General features: G+C 44.6%; 1 protein-coding gene across 1 annotated transcript in view; it reads right to left on the bottom strand.

Annotated features, from left to right (window-relative positions):
• OTUD7A (OTU deubiquitinase 7A) overlaps positions 1-25,251 on the bottom strand; it is a 392,070-nt gene that overhangs the window by 105,113 nt on the left and 261,706 nt on the right. The window lies entirely within an intron of this gene.

Below are 25,251 nucleotides of genomic sequence, written 5' to 3'. Positions count from 1 at the left end.
CCTGGACCCACTGGACAAAGGGATGATTCACATCAGAGTGAGATTTCATCATGCTACTCAGAATGGTGCACAATTTAAAACTTATGATTTCTGGAATTTTCCATTTAGTATTTTCAGATCATGATTGACCGCAGGTAAAACTGAAACCTTTAAAAGTGAAACCGTGGATAAGGGGGGCTATTGTATGTATGTACATGTGTGTATGTATATATGTATATATGCACATGTATACACATGCACACACATACAATAGCTCCCCAATCCAGTTTCAATACATATATACTCTCTCTATATATAGTATATATGTGCACTCATACACACTATATATAGTATGTGTGTGAGTGCATGTGTGCGTATCTGTACCACACAATCCAGTGTTTTGTGTTTTCCATTACTTGGAGCCCAACACATTCCTAAATAATGTAGGGAAAAATACAGAGAACAAACAACGGCAGTGAGAACTATGTGCTATGTAGAAGTAGATTCCACCAGGATATCTAGGAAAGAACCACCATAATTTGGGATCCAAGGGGCTCCTTGGGGAAAGTGTCATTTTAGTCTGAGATCAAAAAGAAGAGTAAAAGTTGTCTTGGCAAAGAATCCAGGAAGGTGAGCAGGGAGAGGGGTGTTACTGGACAGAAAGTTGCGTTTGGATAAACTTGAAAGTAGAATGAGCAAGTACATTCAAGGTACTGAGGTCATTAAGTGTGGATGAAGTGGAGGGCAGCAGGAGGAGAGGTCTGGTTAGGATGATGGTAGCAGGGCGGCAGGGAGGATGAGATGCCAGGAGAGAGAAGCCCTGCAGGAATTGTACAGCGGGGTTTAGATTCGATCTCAAAAGCAAAGATGAGTCACTGAGGCATTTTCAATAGGGGTGAAACTTGATGAGATTTTTAATTTAGAAAATAAAGTATTTGCATTTAAGAAACATTACTCTGGTCACATAGCAGAGACTGCATTTGCATTTGCACAATACTGGGGCAAAATGAACTTTAGGAGGACACCTGTATTAGTCTGTTCTCATGCTGCTAGTAAAGACATACCAAAAGCTGTCTAATTTATAAAGGAAAGAGGTTTAATTGACTCACAGTTACACATGGCTGGGGAGGCCTGACAATCATGGTGGAAGGTGAATGAGGAGTAAAGTCATGTCTTACATGGTGGCAGTCAAGAGCTTGTGCAGGAGAACTCACATTTATATAACCATCAGATCTTGTGAGACTTATTTACTACCATGAGAACCATATGGGGGAAACTGTCCCCATGATTCAACTATCTCTACCTGACCCTGCCCTTGACACATGGGGATTATTACAATTCAAGGTGAGATTTGGGTGAGGACACAGCCAAACCATATCATTCCGCCCCTGGCCCCTCCCAAATTTCATGTCCTCACATTTCAAAAATTATCATCCCTTCCCAACAGTCCCCCAAATTCTTAACTCATTTTAGCATTAACTCAAAACTCCACAGTCCAAAGTCTCAAGGCAAGGCAAGTCCCTTCCACCTATGAGCCTGTAAAATCACCAGCAAGTTGGTTACTTCCTAGATACAATGGGGGTACATGCAATGGGTAAACACTTGGCCAAAAGTTAGGGGCTACAGGCCCCATGCAAGTTCAAAATCCAGCTGGGCAGTCAAATCTTAAAGCTCCAAAATGATCTCCATTGACTCCATGTCTCACATCCAGGTTATGCTGATGCTAGAGGTGGGTTCCCATGGTCTTGGGCAGCTCCACCCTGTGGCTTTGCAGGGTACAGCCCTCCTCCTAGTTGCTTTCACAGGCTGGCATTGAGTGCCTACAGCTTTTCCAGGTGCACAGTGCAAGCTGTTGGTGGATCTATCATTTTGGGGTCTGGAGGATGGTGGCTCTCTTCTCACAGCTCCACTGGGCAGTGCCCCAGTAGGGACTCTGTGTGGGGGCTCCCATCCCACATTTCCCTTCCGCACTGCACTAGCAGAGGTTCTCCATGAGGGCTCTGCCCCTGCAGTAAACTTTTGCATGGACACCCATGCATTTCCATACATCCTCTGAAACCTAGGTGGAGGTTCCCAAACCTCACTTCTGGACTTCTGTGCACCTGCAGGCTTAACACCATGTGGAAGCTGCCAAGGCTTGGGACTTGCACCCTCTGAAGCAGTGGCCTGAGCTCTACATTGGCCCTTTTTAGCCATGGCTGGGATTTGAGACTGCACAAAGCAGCAAGGCCCTGGGCCTGGCCCATGAAACCACTTTTTCCTCTTAGGCCTCCAGGCCTCCTGTGATGGGAGGGGCTGCTGTGAAGACCTCTGACATGCCTGGAGACATTTTCCCCATTGTCTTGGCGATTAAAATGTGACGCCTTGCTACTTATGGAAATTTCTGCAGCTGGCTTGAATTTCTCCCCAGAAAATTTTTTTTTTTCTTTTCTACTGCATTACCAGACTGCAAATTTTCCAAACTTTTATGCTCTGCTTCCCTTTTCAACATAAGCTCCTATTCCAAACCATATCTTTGTGAATACACAAAACAAAATGCTTTTAAGAGCACCCAAGTTACCTCTTGAATGCTCTGCTACTCAGAAATTTGTTCTGCCAGATGCCCTAAATCATCTCTCTCAAGTTCAAAGTTCCACAAATCTATAGTGCAGGGGCAAAACGCTACCAGTCTCTGCTAAAACATAGCAAGTGTCGCCTCTGCTCCAGTTCCCAACAAGTTCTTCATCTCTATCTGAGACCACCTCAGCCTGAACTTTATTGTCCATATAATTAACAGCATTTTGGTCAAAGCCATTCAGCAAGTCTCTAGGAAGTTCCAAACTTTCCCATATTTTCCTGTCTTCTTCTAAGCCCTCCAAACTGTTCTAACCTCTGCCTGTTACCCAGTTCCAAAGTTGCTTCCACATTCTCAGGTATCTTTACAGCAGCACCCCATTCTACCACTACCAATTTACTCTATTAGTCTGTTCTTATGCTGCTAATAAAGACTTACCAGAGACTGGGTAATTTGTAAAGGAAACAGATTTAATTGGCTCACAGTTACACATGGCTGGGGAGGCCTCACAATCATGGTGGAAGGTGAATGAGGAGCAAAGTCAAGTCTTACATGGCAGCAGGCAAGACAGCTCGTGTAGGGGAACTCTCATTTATATAACCATCAGATCTCATGAGACTTTTCACTACCACAAGAACAGTATGGGGAAAACTGCCCCCATGATTCAATTATCTCCACCTGGCCCTGCCCTTGACCCATGGGAATTATTACAATTCAAGGTGAGATTTGGGTGGGAACATAGCAAAACCATATCAATACCATAGCAATGTCAATGAGGGATGATGAGGATGAAGAAGTGGAGGGTTTGAGGGGTAATGAGGGCAGAATCTGCAGTGCTTGGTGACCAACTGGAGCGAGAAGGGAGGGAAAAGGAAGTGTTCATGATCTACCTGGCAGGCTGAATTACCGAAAGCCACATCTGGAGTATTACTCAGCATTAAAAAGAAGGAAATTGCATGTACATATGATTTGAGGGATTTCAGTTAAGGATTGTTGAGTGAGAAAAGCAGTATGCTGAAAAGTGTGTTCAACGCAACCCAGTTTGGCAACATAAAGCAACAGTGTCCTTGCCTGGTCCGTGTTGTGCCTTACTGTCCAAGGTCAGTGTCAGTTCTGCACAACCACTGCCTTTCTTTATCCCTGCAGCACTGCAGGAGAGAAGCTTGCAGGACTTTTCCCAGAACTCTATTTCTGGTGTAGTCTAGTGATAGTCTCTAGCAAGAGGCATTCATGCAAGATGGAAGATGAAGCCAGGCCACTTTTCTATGGATGCAGTTGCACAGATGCATGGCAGAGGCAGACATGAGATTTGCTGCAGCTGCCAGGGAAGCTCCTGTGAAGCACCTGCTTTGTAAATCCAGGTCACTGAGAAGGGTAGTGGTGGAGATGCTGATATGGTTTGGCTGTGTCCCCACCCAAATCTCATCTTGAATTGTAGCTCCCATAATTCCCATACGTTGTAGGAAGGAGCCAGTGGGAGATAACTGAATCATGGGGGTGGTTTCCCCCATACTGTTCTCATGGTAGTGAATAAGTCTCATGAGATTTGGTGGTTTTATCAGGGGAAGCCCCTTCTGCTTGGTTCTCATTCTCTCTCTTGCCTGCCGCCATGTAAGACGTGCCTTTTGCCTTCCACCATGATTGTGAGGCCTCCCCAGCCACGTGGAACTGTGAGTCCATTAAACTTCTTTTTCTTTATAAATTACCCAGTCTCAGATATGTCTTTATCAGCAGTGTGAAAATGGACTGTGTGATGCTCCCTGGGACTCATGAGGTGTCTGTGACCTCTATGGAACCCTGCTGAACCTCCTGTGGTTGGCAACGCTTCTCTGATTTCATGCAGTTGCACTGGTTGTGTAAACCTCTAGTTCCCCTTCCTACTTGGAATACCTAGAACAGCTTCTGCCTCCTTAAGCAAATGTTGATGGATACAGAATTTCACACTGGAAATGGTTCCAGGAAAACAGAGCCCAGAGATGAGATGAGGTCTCTGTCAGTGCAGGCAAATCAACAGCTGGTATAGATTGACAACTCCGATGAAAAGAAAGAGCACAAAGACAGCATGGTGGGCTGACCCTTCATGAATGATCTAGAGAGCAACAGGAACACAAGGCAAGCTTTAATTCTCAGCTCCAGGTTAAGCTGTGGAGTCCCAGCTCCCAGTTCCTTTAAGGAACCTCTTAGCTCTTATAGCCATGGAGGTATTGACCCAAACAGCCAGACCTTTCTGACACTGCACACTGATGAATTACACAAGTTTAATTGAAAGCCTTGCTAGATCTCCTAAGAACATGGTATGGCAGTGATCACAAGACTGGGGCTTTGGAGCTGGATGCGATCCTGAGAACACTTAAGTGGTTTTTGACAAACCAGAGGGCCTTGAAATCCAACATCAACATCAACCGACCCGCCCTGGGCTCAACAAAGCAGCCTCTGCTCACTTGACTGAGAGAAGCTTCTCCTTGTCTGAGGACCTGCTAATGACCTTGCCTGAGCAGACAAGTTACAGGGGGATGCCTGCGTCACCTTAAAACCCAGCTTGTTTTGGAATCAGATTCATAACTAGGAAGACAGCCTGGGAGGATATACCATACACATCCAAAGAATTGCAAGATTGTTGCAGAAAGTACATAGGAACATGTCACCAGCAGCAACTAATGCTGAGCTCTTTGGATATGAAAGTCTGGGTGCTTGCTGCAGACAAGGGGTGCCCAATAGGTGCAGTGGAAAAAGGTCACAGACACATCAGCCAGAGTCTGCAAGGTGCAGTGTTCAAGATCATGACGGCCTGCCTATTTCCCTCTGGTTTGGTGATTTATCTAGTGGAGTATAGAAATCTTGTGCGCCCTCTCGCTTCCTTGTCATATGCCATAAGACCTATTGATGAGGAGAAATTAAACTCTTAATTCAATCTTTAAGGTATAGTGTATCACAAATGGGTTGTGAGTGAGCTAGATGGCAAATGAACAAAACTCAAGATGGGTTTGGTGACTTAGAGGATGTTGTGCCTCCCCCTGTTGGTGAGATGCATGCACATTTCCAGTGGAATGAAGAAGAGTAAAATTAGCAGGGCACGATGTTATTGCTGTTGCTTGCTGGTTAGATGTGGGCCAAAGGATATGGATGGGTGAGGATTTGACAAAAGGGGTGGATGGTGCTGGAGAGCCTGTGCTCAACCTCTCCCCTCCCTTCATCCTCCTCTGCGTAATTTGGGAACAGCCTGGAATGGCACTTCCCAGAACTGCTTTCCAGACAAGCTCCAGGTTCTCAAATGCAAAACATTCATGCGAGGCTTGGAAGGCAGCAGGAAAAGTCTTTGAACGCTGAGGTTAGCTGCGAGCAGAAACAGACAGCTTCTGGCCCAGCTCCGGGGAATCCCATCCTCAGCAGCCCAGATGGTGACAGTGGCTCTGCCTGTGAGTCGCGCTGCACCCAGGAGAGCACCTGCGGGTGAGCTGCTTCGGTGCTCTGGGGCAGGAGGCTGTGACAGCACAGCGCGTCCCCACCAGCATCCCCAGGGTTGAGCTTGACCTTTGAGTCACGTGTTTCTATCTGTGGCTTCCCTGCCCTTCACTCCTCCACCCTTCCAGCTGGGGCGCAAGCCTCTAAGTGGTGGTCTGAAAATCCTTCTCACTTGCAACCTCCAGATTCTTATGTGCTCCAGAAAGAGCCCTGGCTGTATTCATACGTGTATACATATATGTGCATACATAAAGATGTGTATGTACATAGGTGTCTACAGACCACTAGTTGAGCTTGGAGAAAAATATGGAAGAACACAAACTAGCTTGCTCACATGGGTTTCCGGGGGTTGTAATGACATGAATAGAGAGAGGAAGGAGGGATTGGGATGAGCCAAGCAACAAAGAAGACTTTTTCTAGAAACAAATGATATATATGTTATGATACCATTCGTGCAAAATGACATATGCATGTGAATATAAATGTATACATTAAAACAGAAGAAAGGCAGGTAGGGTCAGGATGGTCCCTCAGCAGGATTTCTAAAGGTGAGGCTACGCTGGTTCACCCTATGGAGAAAGGCTCCCGCCAGTTACAATTACTGTTAACCCTTCCTATTACTCTAGGAGTGAATCCATTTATCCGGTTTCTTTCCTCTAGGACAGAATGACCAAAGAAGGGAAATGCAGGCAGAACCTAAAGACTCTGCAGACAGCGCAGATGTGGTGGGTAGGAGGCTTAGCCTCAGCTTTTACAGTCAATTTCTTTAAATGAATTAACCCTGAACTTAAATGGAAGTCTAAATTCCACACATACCGTGTGAATAGCTTGCATACCTATCAATTTACAACATGGCGATGGTGTGTTAGATAGCAAGCCCTAGAAGGACTGAGAGTAAGGTTTTCTGCACAGCAGCCCCCCAGGGCCGTGGGTACCACATGCATTCACTTGGGGGTGGGAGTCAGAAGAGCGGGGAGTGTCAGGGGCCAGGTTCTGGCCACAGCCCTGCTGTGAGCTTGCCTTGTGACTTTGGGCAACTTCTGCCTCCTCTTTGAGTCCCAGTTTTGGCAATGTTAAGGAGAGATGGTTGAGATTCATCTCTAAGGGGCAGTGTAAGTCTGAAGAGTCTGAAAGTTAAAAAATAACACAGGATAGAGGCTTCTGTGGTTATTCAGATGTCCAGCTAGAAACCCCCAGAAGCACGCATGTGGCCATCACCAGGGAAAACCCTAGGCTCCTCTGCCATTACTCCTGTGATTGGCCCACTCTCCTCATTTTCCCCTCATTCCCTGACTCCCACCACTCCCCTTACACCACCCACGTCCCTAGCACTGATGGCCTGGACTTTGCCAACCCCAGGAACACTCAGCGCTAGCCACTCCCTTAGCCATGCTTTTCTTGGCATCTGGGATGCCACATTCCCTTGGCTTGCCCCCTCGCCACTACTGCTCAGCTGGGTCTCCCTTGCTGGGTCCTCCTCCTCCTCCTGGCCTCTGCTTGCTGAAGGGCTCCAGCCCCGGGACCACTGCTCTTCTCCACCTGCATTGCCTGCCAGGGCTGCTCACTGTGAGTGCCATCTAAATACTGATGACTCCTGGAGTTTTGTCCTCAGGCTAACCCTTGACTCACACATCCAACTCCTGACTCAACACCTCCACTCGCCTATCTAAGAGCATCCCGAGCCTAACACAGCCTAAGCCAAAGATCCATGCATCATGCTTGACTCTGTTCTTACCCTCACACCCGACATCAGCAAGTCCTTGCAGCTTCACCTTAAAATATGCATTCTTGATCTAATCATAACCAAAATCTCTACCACTGCCACCCTAGGTTGGCTGCATCTCTTGCTTGGATTATTGCCAGAGGCTCCTGGTTCCTCTCCTTACTTCTACCCTGGTGTGCCCTGTCACCTGTTCTCCACAGGATGGCCAGAGTGGCCCTTTGAAAATGTAAATCTTGGCCGGGCGTGGTGGCTCACGCCTGCAATCCCAGCACTCTGGGAGGCTGAGGCAGGTGGATCACGAGGTCAAGAGTTCAAGACCAGCCTGGCCAAGATGGTGAAACCCCGTCTCTACTAAAAAAAAAAAAAATACAAAAATTAGCCGGGTGTGGTGGCAGTCATCTGTAATCCCAGCTACTCGGAAGGCTGAGGCAGGAGAATTGCTTGAACCCAGCGGGAGAGGTTGCAGCCCACTCAGCCGGCAGGGGCAGGGGAAGTCCCTCACAGCCGAGACTGCTTTTCCAGGGACTATGGCAGCCTGGAGGGCAGGGATTGCTACTCAGAGGGGAGGAGGGCCTCTTCCTCTTGGCTTCACTGCAGACTCTTCTCAAACTTCACCTCCTCAGGCAGGCTATGATGGGCCAGCCTAGAAGGGCACATGTCACATTTTCTGTTGTTCCACTGTGGGGTGCGTGACATGGCCACATTGAAGTGCAAGGGAGACTGGGACATGAAGCCTCGTAGCCTGCTTAGGCAGAAGGAAGGATGGGTTTTGGAAACAGCTAGTTGCTTCCACCTCAAACATTTGAAAAAGATGTATACCACAAATCCTGTGTATGTACACATATACATACACACATATTACATCTACACACACGTGTGTATATGGATATGTGTATGGAGAACTGAAAGAAGAGATATCAAAATATCCTTGGGATTCTCTTTAAAGAGTAGGATCAGGAGTGACTTTTATTTTCTCATTTTGTTTTTCTGGTTTTTTTTTTTTTTTTTTTGAGACAGGGTCTCACTCTGTCACACAGGCTGGAGTGTAGTGACATGATCTTGGCTCACTGCAACTTCTGCCTCTCAGGTTCAAGCAATCCTCCCACGTTAGCTTCCTGAGTAGCTGGGACTACAGGTGCTCCACTGCCCTGGGCTTGTTTTTTTTTTTTTTTCTGTAGAGACGGGGTTTTGCCATGTTGCCTGGGCTAGTCTCCAACTCCTGGGCTCAAGGGATCTGCCTACCTCGGCCTCCCAAAATACTGGGATTACAGGTGTGAGCTACCATGCCCACCTGTATTTTCTCATTTTGTTTGCATTTTTTCAATGAATTTATACTAATATCCTCAGGGCCTCAGTTTACCTAAATGCCTGGTGGATGTGATTGTTTGGGTAACTAACTGGCTCCTTTTGGTTATTTTTGACGAATATGCAGACATCCAAAAGCTAAAATAAATTGTGTACTCATCTATTTCAAATAATTGGCTAAATAATGTAGAAAAGTAAATCATTCAGTTTTAGTATTGAATGATAACTATTTTGTGTTGCTCTGCAAGATTAGTATTGAAACTATCAATCTCATAGTAATGTAAAATATAATTAGTATATTTTATGATAAAAGGATAATACTTTTGGGAAAAAAAACTTTTCAATTTGGTTATATATATATCAACTGAGTGAAAGAAGAGCAAGTTATAATTATACACACACATATATACACACACCATCAAGTGCTATATGACAGTTCCATCAATGACAGACCACATATACAATGGTATTCTCACAAGAGTATAGTGGAGCGAAAAATTCCTATTACCTAGTGACATCACAGCTTTTGTAACTTCATAGTGTAACACATTACCTTTTCTATGTTTAGATATACAAACACTCACCACTGTGTTACAATTGCCTATAGTTTTGTAGCTTAGGATCAATAGGTTATAGCCTAGAGCCTAGGTATGTAGTAGGCTATGCCATCTACTTTGTGTAAGTGAACTCTAATGTTTATGCAGTGATGAAATCACCAATCACGTGTCTCATAAGGCATAAGGTATTTCTGTCATTCAGTGATGAATGACTATATACATGTGTGTTTATTATCGTATATGTGTGTATGTATATAGTATGTGTACAGTGTAATTTGCTGTATGTGTATACACACATATACAATAATAAATTAAACACACATATATCATCATTCATCACTTAATGATGCAAATACCTTACACACACACACACATACATACGCAGTAGGCATTAATTCATTGTTGATTTATTCCACAGATGAAATTATCTTATTGTTGTATGAACAGATAAAAGAATATGTACTTACAGCCTGAGAAATTCTACGTTTGGGTTTCACACACTCCAGATCTTATAAACAAAGTGTATTCTTAAGTATTTCCAGATGCCTGGGTTCTCTGTACGCAGAATACAATTAATCTAAACAATGATGCAAATATACGGTAAAAGCGTTTTCATGGCAGCTGAAGAAATAGCTAAACTGAACAGCCTATAGCTACAGAAAAGGAAGTGCTCCATGCTGTGCCTTAGGGAAGGCTGGCTAGCTCATGGCCATGGATTCACTGAGCATACCCCCACAAGGCTCCCAGTACGTGCAGGCATCCCTGGGTGCTGATGGCATGGATATGAATAAAGATGCGTATGTGCTTCTTAAGAGGCTGACAGAGTAAGAGGTAAGACAGACATGGGAACAACTGTCATGGACTGGGATGACTGAGAGGTATTGCAGAGGAGCCAGGGGGTCTGCACAAGGGCTGACACACCCTGCTATTTGTGAGTGAGGAGCGGAAGCTTCCCGGGAGAGGAAGAGGGAGGGCAGTATGGGGCATAGAACATAGAAAGGCTCAGAGGCTTGCAAAACCACCATCTACATAGAGGTGTTGGGGGTTTGAGAGATTTGGTGGCTTAACAAGGAAAAGAGATGAGACCACAAGCAGGCAGCGGCATGCACAAACTTTACTGGGCGAGTATGGAGTAGTCTGCAGCAGATACGTGGGGAAGGGGCACATCCTCAGAGCAGGAGCTTATCTAGACAAGACATTTGCTCAGACATTACTCGAGGTGTGTCTGTGAGGATATTTCTGGATGAGATGAACATTTAATTTGGATTTGTAAACTGGGCAATGCACATTGCCCTCCCCAACATGGATGGGCCTCATCTAATCCACTGAAGGCCTGAGTAGAACAAAAGGCTAAATAAGAGGAAACTCACTCTGTCTGCCTGACTGTCATCGAGCTGGCCTTGGACTCAGCTGGAACTTACACCCTCAGCTCTCCCAGTTCCCCAGCATGCTGACTGCAGGTCGTGAGACTTCTCAGCCTCCATAACCTCATGGGTCAATTCCTTATAATAGGTCTGTCTCTCTCCTCCACTCTCTCTGTAATATACACGTACATGCACACTCACACACAGATATAAACATGTATGGATATGTGTGCATATTGCACACTCATGTGCCACTTAACAATGGAAATACCTACTGAGAAATGCATCACTAGGCGATTTCATCATTGTGCAAACATCACCAAGGCACTTACACAAACCTAGATGGCATAGCCTACTACACACCTAGGCTCTGTGTACAGCCTACTGCTCCTAGGCTACAAACCTGCACAGCATGTAACTGTACTGAATACTGTAGGCAACTGTAACACAATGGTAAGTATTTGTGCATCTAAACATGTCTAAAAATAAAAAAAGTAGAGTAAAAATATGGTATAAAACATAAAAAATGGTACACCTGCATAGGGCGCTTACCATGAATGGAGCTTACAGGACTGGGAGTTACTCTGGATGAGTCAGTGAGTGAGTGGTGAGTGAATGTGAAGGCCAGGACATTACCGTACACTACTGTAGATTTTAGAAACACTGTACACTTAGGCTATACTAATTTAATTTTTTCTTTCTCAACAATAAATTAAACTTAGCTTACTACAACTTTATTTTATAAATTTTTAAAACTTTTTGACTCTTGTATTACAAAGTGTTACTAACACTTAGACTAAAATACAAACATGCACAACAGCATAAAAATATTTTCTTTCTTTATATCCTTATTCTAAATCTTTTTTTAAAAAAAATTAAACATTTTTTCTTAGCCTAGGCCCACACAGGGTCAGGATTATCTGTATCACTGTCTCCACCTCCACATCCTGTCCCACTGGTAGGTCTTCAGGGGCAGTGACATGCATGGAGCTGTCATCTCTTATGATAACAATGTCTTCTTCTGGAACACTTCCTGAAGGACCTGCCTGAGGCCATTTTACATTAACTTTAAAAAAATATATAAGTAGGGCCGCGTGGTGGCTCACGCCTGTAATCCCAGCATTTTGGGAGGCTGAGGCAGGCGGACCACGAGGTCAGGAGATTGAGACCATCCTGGCTAACACAGTGAAACCCCATCTCTACTAAAAATACAAACAATTAGCCGTGCTTGGTGGTGAGCACCTGTAGTCCCAGCTACTTGGAAGGCTGAGGCAGGAGAATGGCCTGAACCCAGGAGGTGGAGCTTGCAGTGAGCTGAGATCGTGCCACTGCACTCCAGCCTGGGTAACAGAACAAGGCTCTGTCTCAAAAAAAAAAAAAAAAAAAAAAAAAAAAAAATATATATATATATATATATATAATATATATATAGAAGATACACACTCTAAAATGATGATAAAAAGTATAGTAGCATAGTAAATAGATAAACCCATTACATAGTCATTTGTTATCAAGTATTATGTACTGTACATAGTTGTATGTGCTAGACTTTTATACAAATGGCAGCACAGTAGATTTATTTGCAGCATCCCTGCAAATATGTGACAGCTACAATGTCATTCTGTGATAGGAATTTTTCAGCTCCACTGTAATCTTATGGGACCACCATGGAATATGCAGTCCATCATTGACTTAAAAGTCATCATGTGGCACATGACTGCACATAGGACCTACATCTCCTATTGGTTCTGTTTCACTAGAGAGCCTAGACTGAGACACATGTCCAGGTGATGTCACTCAGAAGCGGGGTCTTGGGGTCACAGCTCTGAGGGCAACAGCGGCTCACGGCTTTATAGGTGCAAGGCTCTATCTTACCAGTGGGCAGTGGATGCTGAGGAGGTTTCATGCTGCATGCAAAGCTGGCAGGCTCTCCGTGGCAAAAACTCTGCTTGTAATTGGCCTATGTTTTAAAAAACTGGACATGTAAAAACTTGAGTTTGGGGTGGGCAGACTTTCAGCAAATGGGTCTGCAGTGAATGGGTCCAACAGCCTAGGGGCCAGGACATGGAGGCCACCTCTGGCTCATGTATACAACAGGAGGTCAGCGGGGCTGGGCTGTAAGGCGGGACCAGAGAGGACCAAAATGATAGTCCAGCGGGGGGTACTTCTACAAAATACATAATTTCATTTCAAAGTGTCAAATGAATTTTTAAAAAACATATAACTTGATTTTAAAGAGAAATAAATGAATTCAGTGGCTATATTCATTTCTACTCAGCCCCACTCTCTGCCATTCCCCCTGATGTGTAAGCGACACTGTTTCTACTATTGCCTCAGTGCAGGTAGGAACCTGTTGGAATAAAACGTCATGCTGCAGAAAGCCAGAGTTAACTTGCAAGTCAATCTTCTCACTGAGCCCAATCATCATCTTTCTAGACAGCCTAAAAAGCTACTTACTGAAATCAGCAACACCGTTAACTTCACTCACCAAAGTAAGGTCTCCTGGCCTTTAACCTTAAAATGGTTCTTAAAAAGGAATCGAAATACTGATTTTCATAAAAATATCAAGGACAGTAAAGCCAACTATCAAAATGAATTCAGTCTTGAAAATGAAAGTATGCTTTGCTGAGAGTGACAGCAGCCTTCTCATGTGGGATTTACCAGGCACTCTGCACCCTGGTTCTGAGATCTGCACAGTACTTAAGAAAGAAATCCATTTCTTTCAGTTAAATCGTTTCAGTTAAAAATTCCCAAGGCACCTTTTTAAAACTGAAATAAAACTAAATCCCAAAGATATGAGAAATAAATCACTTCATGTCTCTTGAGTGTTTTCCAATCTGGCTTCCAGGAGGAGCTTAATTTGTCACTTCTAAAGAAAGCTTTCTAGCTCTTTCCATCTTATTTTACCAGGAAGTCCACTCGCTTCCTTCCCACAGTGTCTGTGTACCCCAGGGTTAGCAGTGGAGCCTGCTGCAAGCCACCAGGGTCCAGGCCTCACACCCTGGCCAGGTCATCAAGCCCAGAGCACAGTTAGAGAGCTGGTGTGGGTGGCCAACCAGCCCACACAAATGACAGAAAAAGGCTGCTTGTCCTCAGAAATTTCCTGCTTGTTCAGATTCAGTGAAATCCTGCTGGATCTCTATGTCTACAAAATAATGAGCCCCCACTCATGGAGGGATCAGAATTTGGGTGAGCAGTGCCTGCCCCGCTCTTCCCAGGTTGCCTGGTGGAGAAGGCAGGGTACCCAGGAGAAGCAGATGAGGGTAGTGACAGGGATGGGTGCAGGTGCAGAACCCACTGTGCTGTGTGAGCCTGAGGGCTGGGAGGCCCTGTCCACCCAGGAGCACTTGTCTTCCCAGGAGACTGCATCCCTCAGTGACCTGCATGCATCAGGGGGACTGTGTCCACCCAGGAACTGTGTTCAAGCATTCATCAGAGATTCAGGGGGCACGTACTGTGTGCTGTTTTAATACTCAGGCACCAAATAGTTCCCTAACAAGATGACTTCAGAACAGACATCTGAAGAAATGAGGAAGGGAGTGATGTGGCTATTTGGAGGGCAGCATTCTTGGTCATTAGAATAGCACGGTCAAACTGTGCCCTGGGCCTGTGTGGCTGTACAGTCTATCGATGAGTGGGACAGGGAAGCCTGTGCCTGGAGGGTGCAGGATGGGGCCATGGTAAGGACGCAAGATTTTACCTTGGGAGAGACCAGACCACTGGCAGATTCTTAGCTGCAGAAATGTTCTCACAGTTTTTCATTTAATTAAAAGTTTTAAAATGTGTCTTTTTGTGCTTGGCTTGTTTCACTTAACACAGTTACCTCCAGTTCCACACATGTTGCTGCAAATGACAGGGTTTTATTCTCTTTTATGGCTGGATAATTTGTACATGGTAGAATGAGTGCCCAGAGCTGTGCCCAGCTGGGTGAACTTCTTCAAGTGTGCACATCCATGTAACCACTAGCATGACCAAGTAGATCATGGCTACGTCAAGCTCATCATATCAGATGGCCCCATGCCCCTCCCGGCCAATCCCTCTGGCATCATTTCCTACAAAGTATCACACACATAGTAGCTTAAAACAGTGCAAATTTACTATCTCACAGTTTTGTAGGCTGGATGTCCAGTAGGCTCAGCTGGCTTCTCTGCTCTGAGTCTTACAAGGCTGAAGAGGTGTCAGCAGGGCCGCAGTCCCTCCTGGAGGCTTGAAAGAGAATTGGCTTCTGGCCTCATTCAGGTGTGCCAGGACCCTGTTCCAGGTGGCTGGCTGTAGCACTGAGTCTCTGTTTCCTTGCAGGCTGTCAGCTGGAGGTCACTGTCAGTGTCCAGACGCCACCTATGTTCCTTGGCTCATGGCCCCTTTCTCCATCCCCAAGCCAGCAATGACTGATGGAGTCCCCTTCATACTTCAAGTCTCGGTGACCTCTTCTTCCTCTTCTCTCAGGGCCCTCTGTCTTCCTCTTTTGCTTCTAAAGCCCTTGATAATATCTTGGGCCCACCTAGATAATCCAGGATAATCTATTTTAAAGTCACCTGATTAGCAACTTGAATTCCATCTGCAAAGTCCCTTCGCAGTGGTACCCAGAGCAGTGTTTGGCTGAATGTCAGGGAACAGGAATCTTGAGGGACATCTGTAGAATCTTGTCTTCTACACGGCCCCTGTGCTCTTGAGCTCCATATAAATGGAATCATGCAATAAGTGTCTTCCATGTCTCTCCTGGTGTGCTCAGAATAAGGTCTCTAGTTACATCTGTGTTGCAGCGTGCATCAGTAGTTTGCTCCTTTTAACCACTGAATACTATCTACTGTGTGGATGTGCTGCAGTGAATTCATCCATTCACTTGCTGAGGGATATGCACATTACTTCTAGGTTTGTGTGATTATAAGTAAAGCTGCTATGAACATTCCAGTAAGTCTTTTTGTGGACATATGTTTTCATTTTTCTTTAGTTAATATCCAAGAGTAGAATTGCTGGGTTAAGGGCTTAAATGTATTTTTAATTTTGTGAGAAACCACCAAACTGTTTCCCAAAGTGGTTTTATTATTTTGCCTTTGTAACACTGGAAAGTTCCATTTTTCCACATCATTCTAATACTTCGTATTGTCAGCATTCTTAATTTTTTTTTGTTTTGGTGGGTGTGCAGTGATATCTCATTGTGGTTCTAATTTCTATTTGCCTGATGACTAATATGAAAATTTTCTCATGTGCTTACTGTTATTTCATGTATCTTCTTTTTTTCTGTTTTTAAGTCTTTTGCTCACTTTTCTATTGTTTGTATTTTTATAATTAATTTGTGGTTGTAATCTATTCATTCTAGATACAAGTGCTCTATCAGATACATGTTTTATGAATATTATTTCCCAGTTTGTGGCTTATCTATTTATTTTATTTTATTTATTAAGACATGGTTTTGCTCTATTGCCCAGGCTGGAGTGCAGTGGCATGATCTTAGCTCACTGAAACCTCTGCTTCCCGGGCTCAAGTAATCCTCCTGCCTCAGCCTCCCAAGTAGCTGGGACCACAGGTGCATGCTATCATATCTGGCTAGTTTTTTTCTTTTTTTTGTAGAGACAGAGTTTTGCCATGTTGCCCAGGCTGGTCTTGAATTCCTGAGCTCAAGTAATCTGCCAGCCTTGGCCTCTGAAAGTGCTGGGATTACAGGTGTGAGCCACTGTGCCCAGCCTATTTATTTTAAGTGTCTTTTGATGAACCAAAATTTTTCGTTTTGGTGAAATTCAATTCATCATTTGTCTTCCTTTTCATAGTCCTTTTTTGGCCTCTCTAAAACATGTTTGCCAACTCCAAGTTCATGAAGATTTTCCCTCCATGCCTTCTTCTAGAAGCTTTTTAGGTTTTGTTTTTACATTTAGGCCTAACCTGCCTTGAAGTAATTTTGTATGCATGGTAGGAGGCAGAACGTCAAGGCCCTCCTTTTTTTTTTTAACATACAATTTTACAGTTGTTTCAGCACCTTTGTGAAAAGACTTTCCTTTCCTTCCCTTGCCCTTGGTGCAGGCCTCTCTCTGGACTCCATCCTGTTCTGGGATACACGGTCTCTGTGTATGCTCACATTACCCAATCACTTTGGCTGGAAGTCAGGCCCTGCAAACCCCCCAGCTCTCTTCTGGAGGACTGTCCTCCCCTAGGTCCTCAGAGATTCAATGCAACCCCAATCAGCTTCCAGCAGTACCCCACCCTGCCCAGCCCTTCTTGTTTTTGGTGAAACTGAATGACTTCTATTTTATATTTGGCTCTGGCTGCTGTCTGAAAAGTAGAAGCAGTGGGCAAGGCAAGGGGCATAGAGCCTGGGCTGTGGACCCCCACAGAGGGGCTGCTGGGCTTCTGAGGGGAGCCAGCAGGATTCTGATGACCAGCTGTGGGTGTGAGTAAAAGCAGTGGAAACTTTCGAGTTTTCAGACAGGAAGAGCAGCGTGTTTCCAGTCCCCTGTGGCCAGGGCTGAGATGGGCTGAGTGGACCCGGAGGTTTATGTGATGGCCAAGGGAGCCTGGTCCGGGAGAGCCTGGGAGTTCTGTGGTGGTGATGCTGCCCCTAGGTTAGGGGAGGCTCAGGCTGTCTCCTTGCAGTCAGCCAGGAAGTTCCACCTATTTGACATGTGGGCACGCCCTAAGATTTCAGTTGAAAACTATATTCAGATTGATGGCAAGACGGCTGAATAAGAACAACTCCAGTGTGCAGTTCCCAGTGAGATCAACGCAGAAGGCAGGTGATTTCTGCATTTCCAACTGAAGTACAGGTTCAACTCATTGGGACTCGTTGGACAGTGGGCGCAGCCCACAGACGGTGAGCCGAAGCAGGGCGGGGTGTTGCCTCACTCAGGAAGTACAAGGGGTCAGGGAATTCTCTCCCCTACCCAGGGTAAGCCGTGAGGGACTGAGCCTGAGGAACCATGCACACTCTGGCCCAGATACTGCACTTTTCCCATGGTCTTTGCAACCTGCAGACCCGGAGATTCCTTCCAGTGCCTACGTCACCAGGGCCCTGGGTTTCAAGCACAAAACTGGGCGGCCATTCAGGCAGATACCAAACTAGCTGCAGGAGTTTTTTTTTTTCCATATCCCAGTGGTGCCTGGAACACCAGAGAGACAGAACGGTTCACTCTCCTGGAAAGGGGGCTGAAGCCAGGAAGCCAAGTGGTCTGGCTCAGTGGGTCCCACCCACATGGAGCCCAGCAAACTAAGATGCACTGGCTTGAAATTCTTGCTGCTAGCACGGCAGTCAGAGGTTGACCTGGGGCACTTGAACTTGGTAGGGGGAGGGGCGTCTGCCATTGCTGAGGCTGGAGTAGGCGGTTTTACCCTCACAGTGTAAACAAAGCCGCAGGGAAGTTCGAACTGGGTGGAGCCCATCACAGCTCAGCAAGGCTGCTGTGGCCAGACTGCCTCTCTAGACTCCTCTCTGGGCAGGGCATCTCTTAAAAAAAAGGCAGCAGCCCCAGTCAGGGACTTATAGATAAAACTCCCATCTCCCTGGGACAGAGCACCTGCGGCAAGGGGCGGCTGTGGGCGCAGCTTCAGCAGACTTAAACGTCCCTGCCTGATGGCTCTGCAGAGAGCAGTGGACCTCCCGGCACAGCATTTGAGTTCTGCTAAGGGTCAGACTGCCTCTTCGAGTGGGTCTCTGACTCCTGTGTATCCCGACTGGGAGACACCTCCCAGGAGGGGCCAACAGACACCTCATACAGGAGAGCTCTGGCTAGTATCTGGCGGACGCCCCTCTGAGAGGAAGGTTCCAAAGGAAAGAACAGGCAGCAATCTTTGCTATTCTGCAGCCTCCGCTGGTAATACCCAGGCAAACAGGGTCTGGAGTGGACCTCCAGCAAACTCCAGCATGCCTGCAGCAGAGGGGCCTGACAGTTAGAAGGAAAACTAACAAACAGAAAGGAATAGCACATCCACTCAGAGATCCCATCCAAAGGTCACCAACATCAAAGACCAAAGGTAGATAAATCCACGAAGATGGGGAGAAACCAGCACAAAAAGGCTGAAAATTCCAAAAACCAGAACGCCTCTTCTCCTCCAAAGGATCACAACTCCTCGCCAGCAAGGGAACAAAACTGGACAGAGAATGAGTTTGGCAAATTGACAGAGGTAGGCTTCAGAAGGTGGGTAATAACAAACCCCTCTGAGCTAAAGGAGCATGTTCTCACCCAGTGCAAGGAAGCTAAAAACCTTGAAAAAAGGTTAGACAAATTGCTAACTGGAATAACTGGTTTAGAGAAGAATATAAATGACCTGATGGAGTTGAAAAACACAGCACAAGAACTTCGTGAAGCATACACAAATATCAATAGCCGAGTCGATCAAGTGGAAGAAAGGATATCAGAGATTGAAGATCAAATTAATGAAATAAAGCAAGAAGACAAGATTAGAGAAAAAAGAATGAAAAGGAATGAACAAAGCCTCCAAGAAATATGGGACTATGTGAAAAGACCAAATCTACATTTGACTGATGTACCTGAAAGTGATGGGGAGAATGGAACCAAGATGGAAAACACTCTTCAGGATATTATCCAGGAGAACTTCCCCACCTAGCAAGGCAGGCCAACATTCAAATTCAGGAAATACAGAGAACACCACAAAGATACTCCTTGAGAAGAGCAACCCTAAGACACATAATCGTCAGATTCACCAAGGTTGAAATGAAGGAAAAACTGTTAAGGGCAGCCAGAGAGAAAGGTCAGGTTACCCACAAAGGGAAGCCCATCAGACTAACAGTGGATCTTTCTGCAGAAACTCTACAAGCCAGAAGAGAGTGGGGGCCAATATTCAACACAACCCAGAATTTCATATCCAGCCAAACTAAGCTTCATAAGCGAAGGAGAAATAAAATCCTTTACAGACAGGCAAATGCTGAGAGATTTTGTCACCACCAGGCCTGCCTTACAAGAGCTCCTGAAGAAAGCACTAAACATGGAAAGGAACAGCCGGTACCAGCCACTGCAAAAACATGCCAAATTGTAAAGACCATCGACACTATGAAGAAACTGCATCAACTAACAAGCAAAATAACCAGCTAGCATCATAATGACAGGATCAAATTCACACATAACAATATGAACTTTAAATGTAAATGGGCTAAATGCCCCAATTAAAAGACACAGGCTAGCAAATGGGATAAAGAGTCAAGACCCATCAGTGTGCTGTATTCAGGAGACCCATCTCACATTCAAAGACACACACAGGTTCAAAATAAAGGGATGGAGGAATATTTATCAATAAATGGAAAGCAAATAAAAGCAGGGGTTGCAATCCTAGTCTCTGATAAAACAGACCTTAAACCAACAAAGATCAAAAGAGACAAAGAAGGCCATTACATAATGGTAAGGGGATCAAGGCAACAAGAAGAGCTAACTATCCTAAATATATATGCACCTAATACAGGAGCACTCAGATTCACAAAGCAAGTTCTTAGAGACCTACAAAAAGACTTAGACTCTCACACAATAATAGTGGGAGACCTTAACACCCCACTGTCAACATTAGACAGATCATTGAGACAGAAAATTAACAAGGATATTCAGGACTTGAACTCAGCTCTGGACCAAGCAGACCTAATAGACACATACAGAACTCTCCATCCCAAATCAACAGAATATACATTCTTCTCAGCACCACATCACACTTGTTCTAAAATTGACCACATAATTGGAAGTAAAACACTCCTCAGCAAATGCAAAACAATGGAAATCATAACGGTCTCTCATACCACAGTGCAATCAAATTAGAACTCAGGATTAAGAAACTCACCCAAAACTGCACAACAACATGGAAACTGAACAACCTGCTCCTGAATGACTCCTGGGTAAATAATGAAATGAAGGCAGAAATAAAGATGTTTTTTGAAACAAATGAGAACAGACACAACGCACCAGAATCTCTGGGACACATTTAAAGCAGTGTGTAGAGGGAAATTTATAGCACTAAATGCCCACAAGAGAAAGCAGGAAAGATCTAAAATTGACACCCTAACATCACAATTAAAAGAATTAGAGAAGCAAGAGCAAACAAATTCAAAAGCTAGCAGAAGACAAGAAATAACTAAGATCAGAGCAGAACTGAAGGAGATAGAGACACAAAAAACCCTTTTTAAAAAAAAATCAATCAATCCAGGAGCTGGTTTTTTGAAAAGATCAACAAAATAGACTGCTAGCCAGACTAATAAAGAAGAAAAGAGAGAAGACTCAAATAGACACAATGAAAAATGATAAAGGGGATATCACCACTGATCCCACAGAAATACAAACTACCAGAGAATACTATAAATACTTCTTTGCAAATAAACTAGAAAATCTAGAAGAAATGGATAAATTCCTGGACATATACACCCTCCCAAGTCTAAACTAGGAAGAAGTCGAATCCCTGAATAGACCAATAACAAGTTCTGAAATTGAGGCAGTAATTAATAGCCTACCAACCAAAAACGGTCCAGGACCAGACAGATTCACAGCTGAATTCTACCAAAGGTACGAAGAGGAGCTGGTACCATTCCTTCTGAAACTATTCCAATCAACAGAAAAAGAGGGAATCCTCTCTAACTCATTTTATGAGGCCAGCATCATCCTGATACCAAAACCTGGCAGAGACACAACAAAAAAAGACAATTTCAGGGCAATATCTCTGATGAACATCGATGAAAAAATCCTCAATAAAATACTGGCAAACAGAATCCAGCAGCACATCAAAAAGCTTATCCACCATGATCAAGTGGGCTTCATCCCTGGGATGCAAGGCTGTTTCAACATATGCAAATCAATAAATGCAATGCATCACATAAACAGAACCAATGATGAAAACCACATGATTATCTCAATGGATGCAGAAAAGGCCTTCAACAAAATTCAGCACGCCTTCATGGTAAAAACTCTCAATAAACTAGGTATCAATGGAACGTATCTCAAAATATTAAGAGCTATTTATGACAAACCCACAGCTAATATCATATTGAATGGGCAAAAACTGGAAGCATTCCCTTTGAAAACCAGCACAAGACAAGGATGCCCCCTTTTACCACTCCTATTCAACATAGTATTGGAAGTTCTAGCCAGGGTAATCAGGCAAGAGAAAGAAATAAAGGGTTTTCAAATAGGAAAAGAGGAAGTCAAATTGTCTCTGTTTGCAGATAACATGATTGTATATTTAGAAAACCCCACCATTTCAGCCCTAAATCTCCTTAAGCTGATAAGTAACTTCAGCAAAATCTCGGGATACAAAATCAATGTGCAAAAATCACAAGGATTCTTATACATCAATAACAGACAGCCAAATCATGAGTGAACTCCCATTCACAATTGCTACTAAGGGGATAAAATATCTAGTAACACAACTTACCAGGGATGTGAAGGACCTCTTCAAGGAGAAGTACAAACCACTGCTCAAGGTAATAAGAGAGGACACACATAAATGGAAAAACATTCCATGCTCATGGATAGGAAGAATCAATATCATGAAAATGGCCATACTGCCCAAAGTAATTTATAGATTCAATGCTATCCCCATCAAGCTACCATTGACTTTCTTCACAGAATTGGAAAAAACTACTTTAAACTTCATATGGAACCAAAAAAGAGCCCGCATAGCCAAGACAATCCTAAGCAAAAAGAACAAAGCTCGGGGCATCATACTACCTGACTTCAAACTATACTACAAGGCTACAGTAACCAAAACAGCATGGCACTGGTACCAAAACAGATATATAGACCAATGGAAGAGAACAGAAACCTCAGAAATAACACCACACATCTACAACCATCTGATCTTTGACAAACCTGACACAAACAAGAAATGGGGAAAGAATTCCCTATTTAATAAATGGTGTTGGGAAAACTGGCTAGCTATATGCAGAAAACTGAAACTGGACCCCTTCCTTACACCTTACACAAAAATTAACCCAAGATGGATTAAAGACTTAAACGTAAGACCTAAAACCATAAAAATCCTAGAAGAAAACCTAGGGAATACCATTCAGGACATACGCATGGGCAAAGACTTGATGTCTAAAACACCAAAAGTAATGGCAACAAAAGCCAAAATTGACAAATGGGATCTAATTAAACTAAAGAGCTTCTGCACAGCAAAAGAAACTATCATTAGAGTGAACAGGCAACCTACAGAATGGAAGAAAATTTTTGTGATCTTTCCATCTGACAATGGGCTAATATCTAGAATCTACAAAGAACTTATACAAATTTACAAGAAAAAAACAAACAACCCCATCAAAAAGTGGGCAAATTATATGAACAGACACTTCTCAAAAGAAGACATTTATGTGGCCAACAGACATATGAAAAAAAGCTCATCATCACTGCTCATTAGAGAAATGCAAATCAAAACCACAATGAGATACCATCTCACATCAGTTAGAATGGCGATCATTAAAAAGTCAGGAAACAACAGATGCTGGAGAGGATGTGGAGAAACAGGAATGCTTTTACACTGTTGGTGGGAGTGTAAATTAGTTCAACCATTGTGGAAGATAGTGTGGCGATTCCTCAAGGATCTATAACTAGAAATACCATTTGAGCCAGCAATCCCATTACTGGGTATACACCCAAAGGATTATAAATCATTCTACGATAAAGACACATGGACACATATGTTTATTGTGGCACTATTCACAATAGCAAAGACTTGGAACCAGCTCAAATGTCCACCAATGATAGACTGGATAAAGAAAATGTGGCACATATACATCATGGAATACTATGCAGCCATATAAAAGGATGAGTTCATGTCCTTTGCAGGGACATGGATGAAGCTGGAAACCATCATTATCAGCAAACTAACACAAGAACAGAAAACCAAACACTGCATTTTCTCACTCATAACTGGGAGTTGAACAATGAGAACACAGGGACACAGGGAGGGGAATATCACACATCGGGGCCTGTTGAGGGGTGGAGGGCCAAGGGAGGGATAGCATTAGGAGATATACCTAATGTAGATGACGGGTTGATGGGTGCAGCAAACCACCATGGCACGTGTGTACCTATGTAATAAAACTGCACATTCTGCACATGTACCCCAGAGCTTAAAGTATAAAAAAAAAAAAAAGAAAGAAAACTATATTCAGCTGCTTCACAAAAATATTTGCAAATAGCTGCTAGAGCAGTGCCTTTACATAAAGTGCATTAAGTTAGTAACTGGCTCATGCATGTGGCCAGAGAAGTGGGTCAGAGGACAACCTGTGGCTCCCACTCAGGAGCCCAGGGGAGGACTTCCAGGGCAGGGTAGGGTGAGAAGCTCAACAAGATGGGCAAGTGTGCTCAGGGCTTGTGGCAAAGCTGTGCCCCTCACCTCTGTGCCCTGGAGTCCAGACTGGCTATTGGACTGGAAAGGAGGTCCTGCATGAGACTCCGGGTCTAACTGAGCCACCAGGGAGCCAGAAGCTTCTACAAGCAAGAGGCACGACAAGGAGAGCAGCCCGGGAGGCACAGGGTGGAACAAAGGCTCTGCTCTGGGTGCAGTGTGGCTAGGACTCATGGCCAGGCCAGGAGAAAGTAGGGCCTTCCACAGCTGTTTGTTTCTTTGCTTTTATATTTGATTTTAGTTTGCTTTTGATGGGAGAATTTGCATTTTGGGTGGGAGTTAGAACTTACTCTCTCTGTGCTGTGTAGAATCAGTGCGTGTGGGTGTGCAGGGGGAATGGGTGGTAAATATGTTATGTGGCATGTGTGTGGCAGGTGTATGTTGGGTTGTGTGTGCACAGCCTGAGGCTATCCATCATTCTGGCTCCCTCCATCGCAGCCACAAACATCAAGGACCCTGCATCAGAGGAATGTGGGGGCCACTCTGGACACACAGGGGTGTGCTGGGGACAGTGGCCACGCATCCGGTCACATGGGACCACAGGCGTTTGGCACCTGAGTTGCTCTCCTCTGAAACATCACCCTGGGCCCTCTGGGGTGGGTGGACGGCTGATTCTCCTTGGTGGCCTCTGGGCCTGCATCCTAACTGGGTAGGGCAAGGAGTGGCTCCAGCTAACAGCATGAAACTGCCTGGCTGTGAGGGACTTCCTTATTGGGCAAAGCCATTAGGGGGCGCCTCCGTGCTCACTTTCCATTGTAGCCTGCAATCATGGAACAAATCGATTAAAGCAGAGAACAATCAGTTATTTTTTTCAGCCTCATTTTCTTAAATGGCTTAATCTATGCCTCAGGCCACACAGACTGTTGGTTACGTAAGCAACTCCAGTGACTGCATTCCTGTGACATCGCTACAGTGCTGCATGCAAGAGCTGGCCTCTCTGCTCCTGAGCAGGCTCCGCTCTTTCCATGCCCTCTCTCC

Source organism: Hylobates moloch, unplaced genomic scaffold (assembly GCF_009828535.3).
Source record: "Hylobates moloch isolate HMO894 unplaced genomic scaffold, HMol_V3 SCAFFOLD_14, whole genome shotgun sequence".
Taxonomy (NCBI): Eukaryota; Metazoa; Chordata; class Mammalia; order Primates; family Hylobatidae; genus Hylobates; species Hylobates moloch.
The sequence above is the reverse complement of the archived record's forward strand: the minus strand, read 5'-3'. Positions and strand labels throughout refer to the sequence as shown.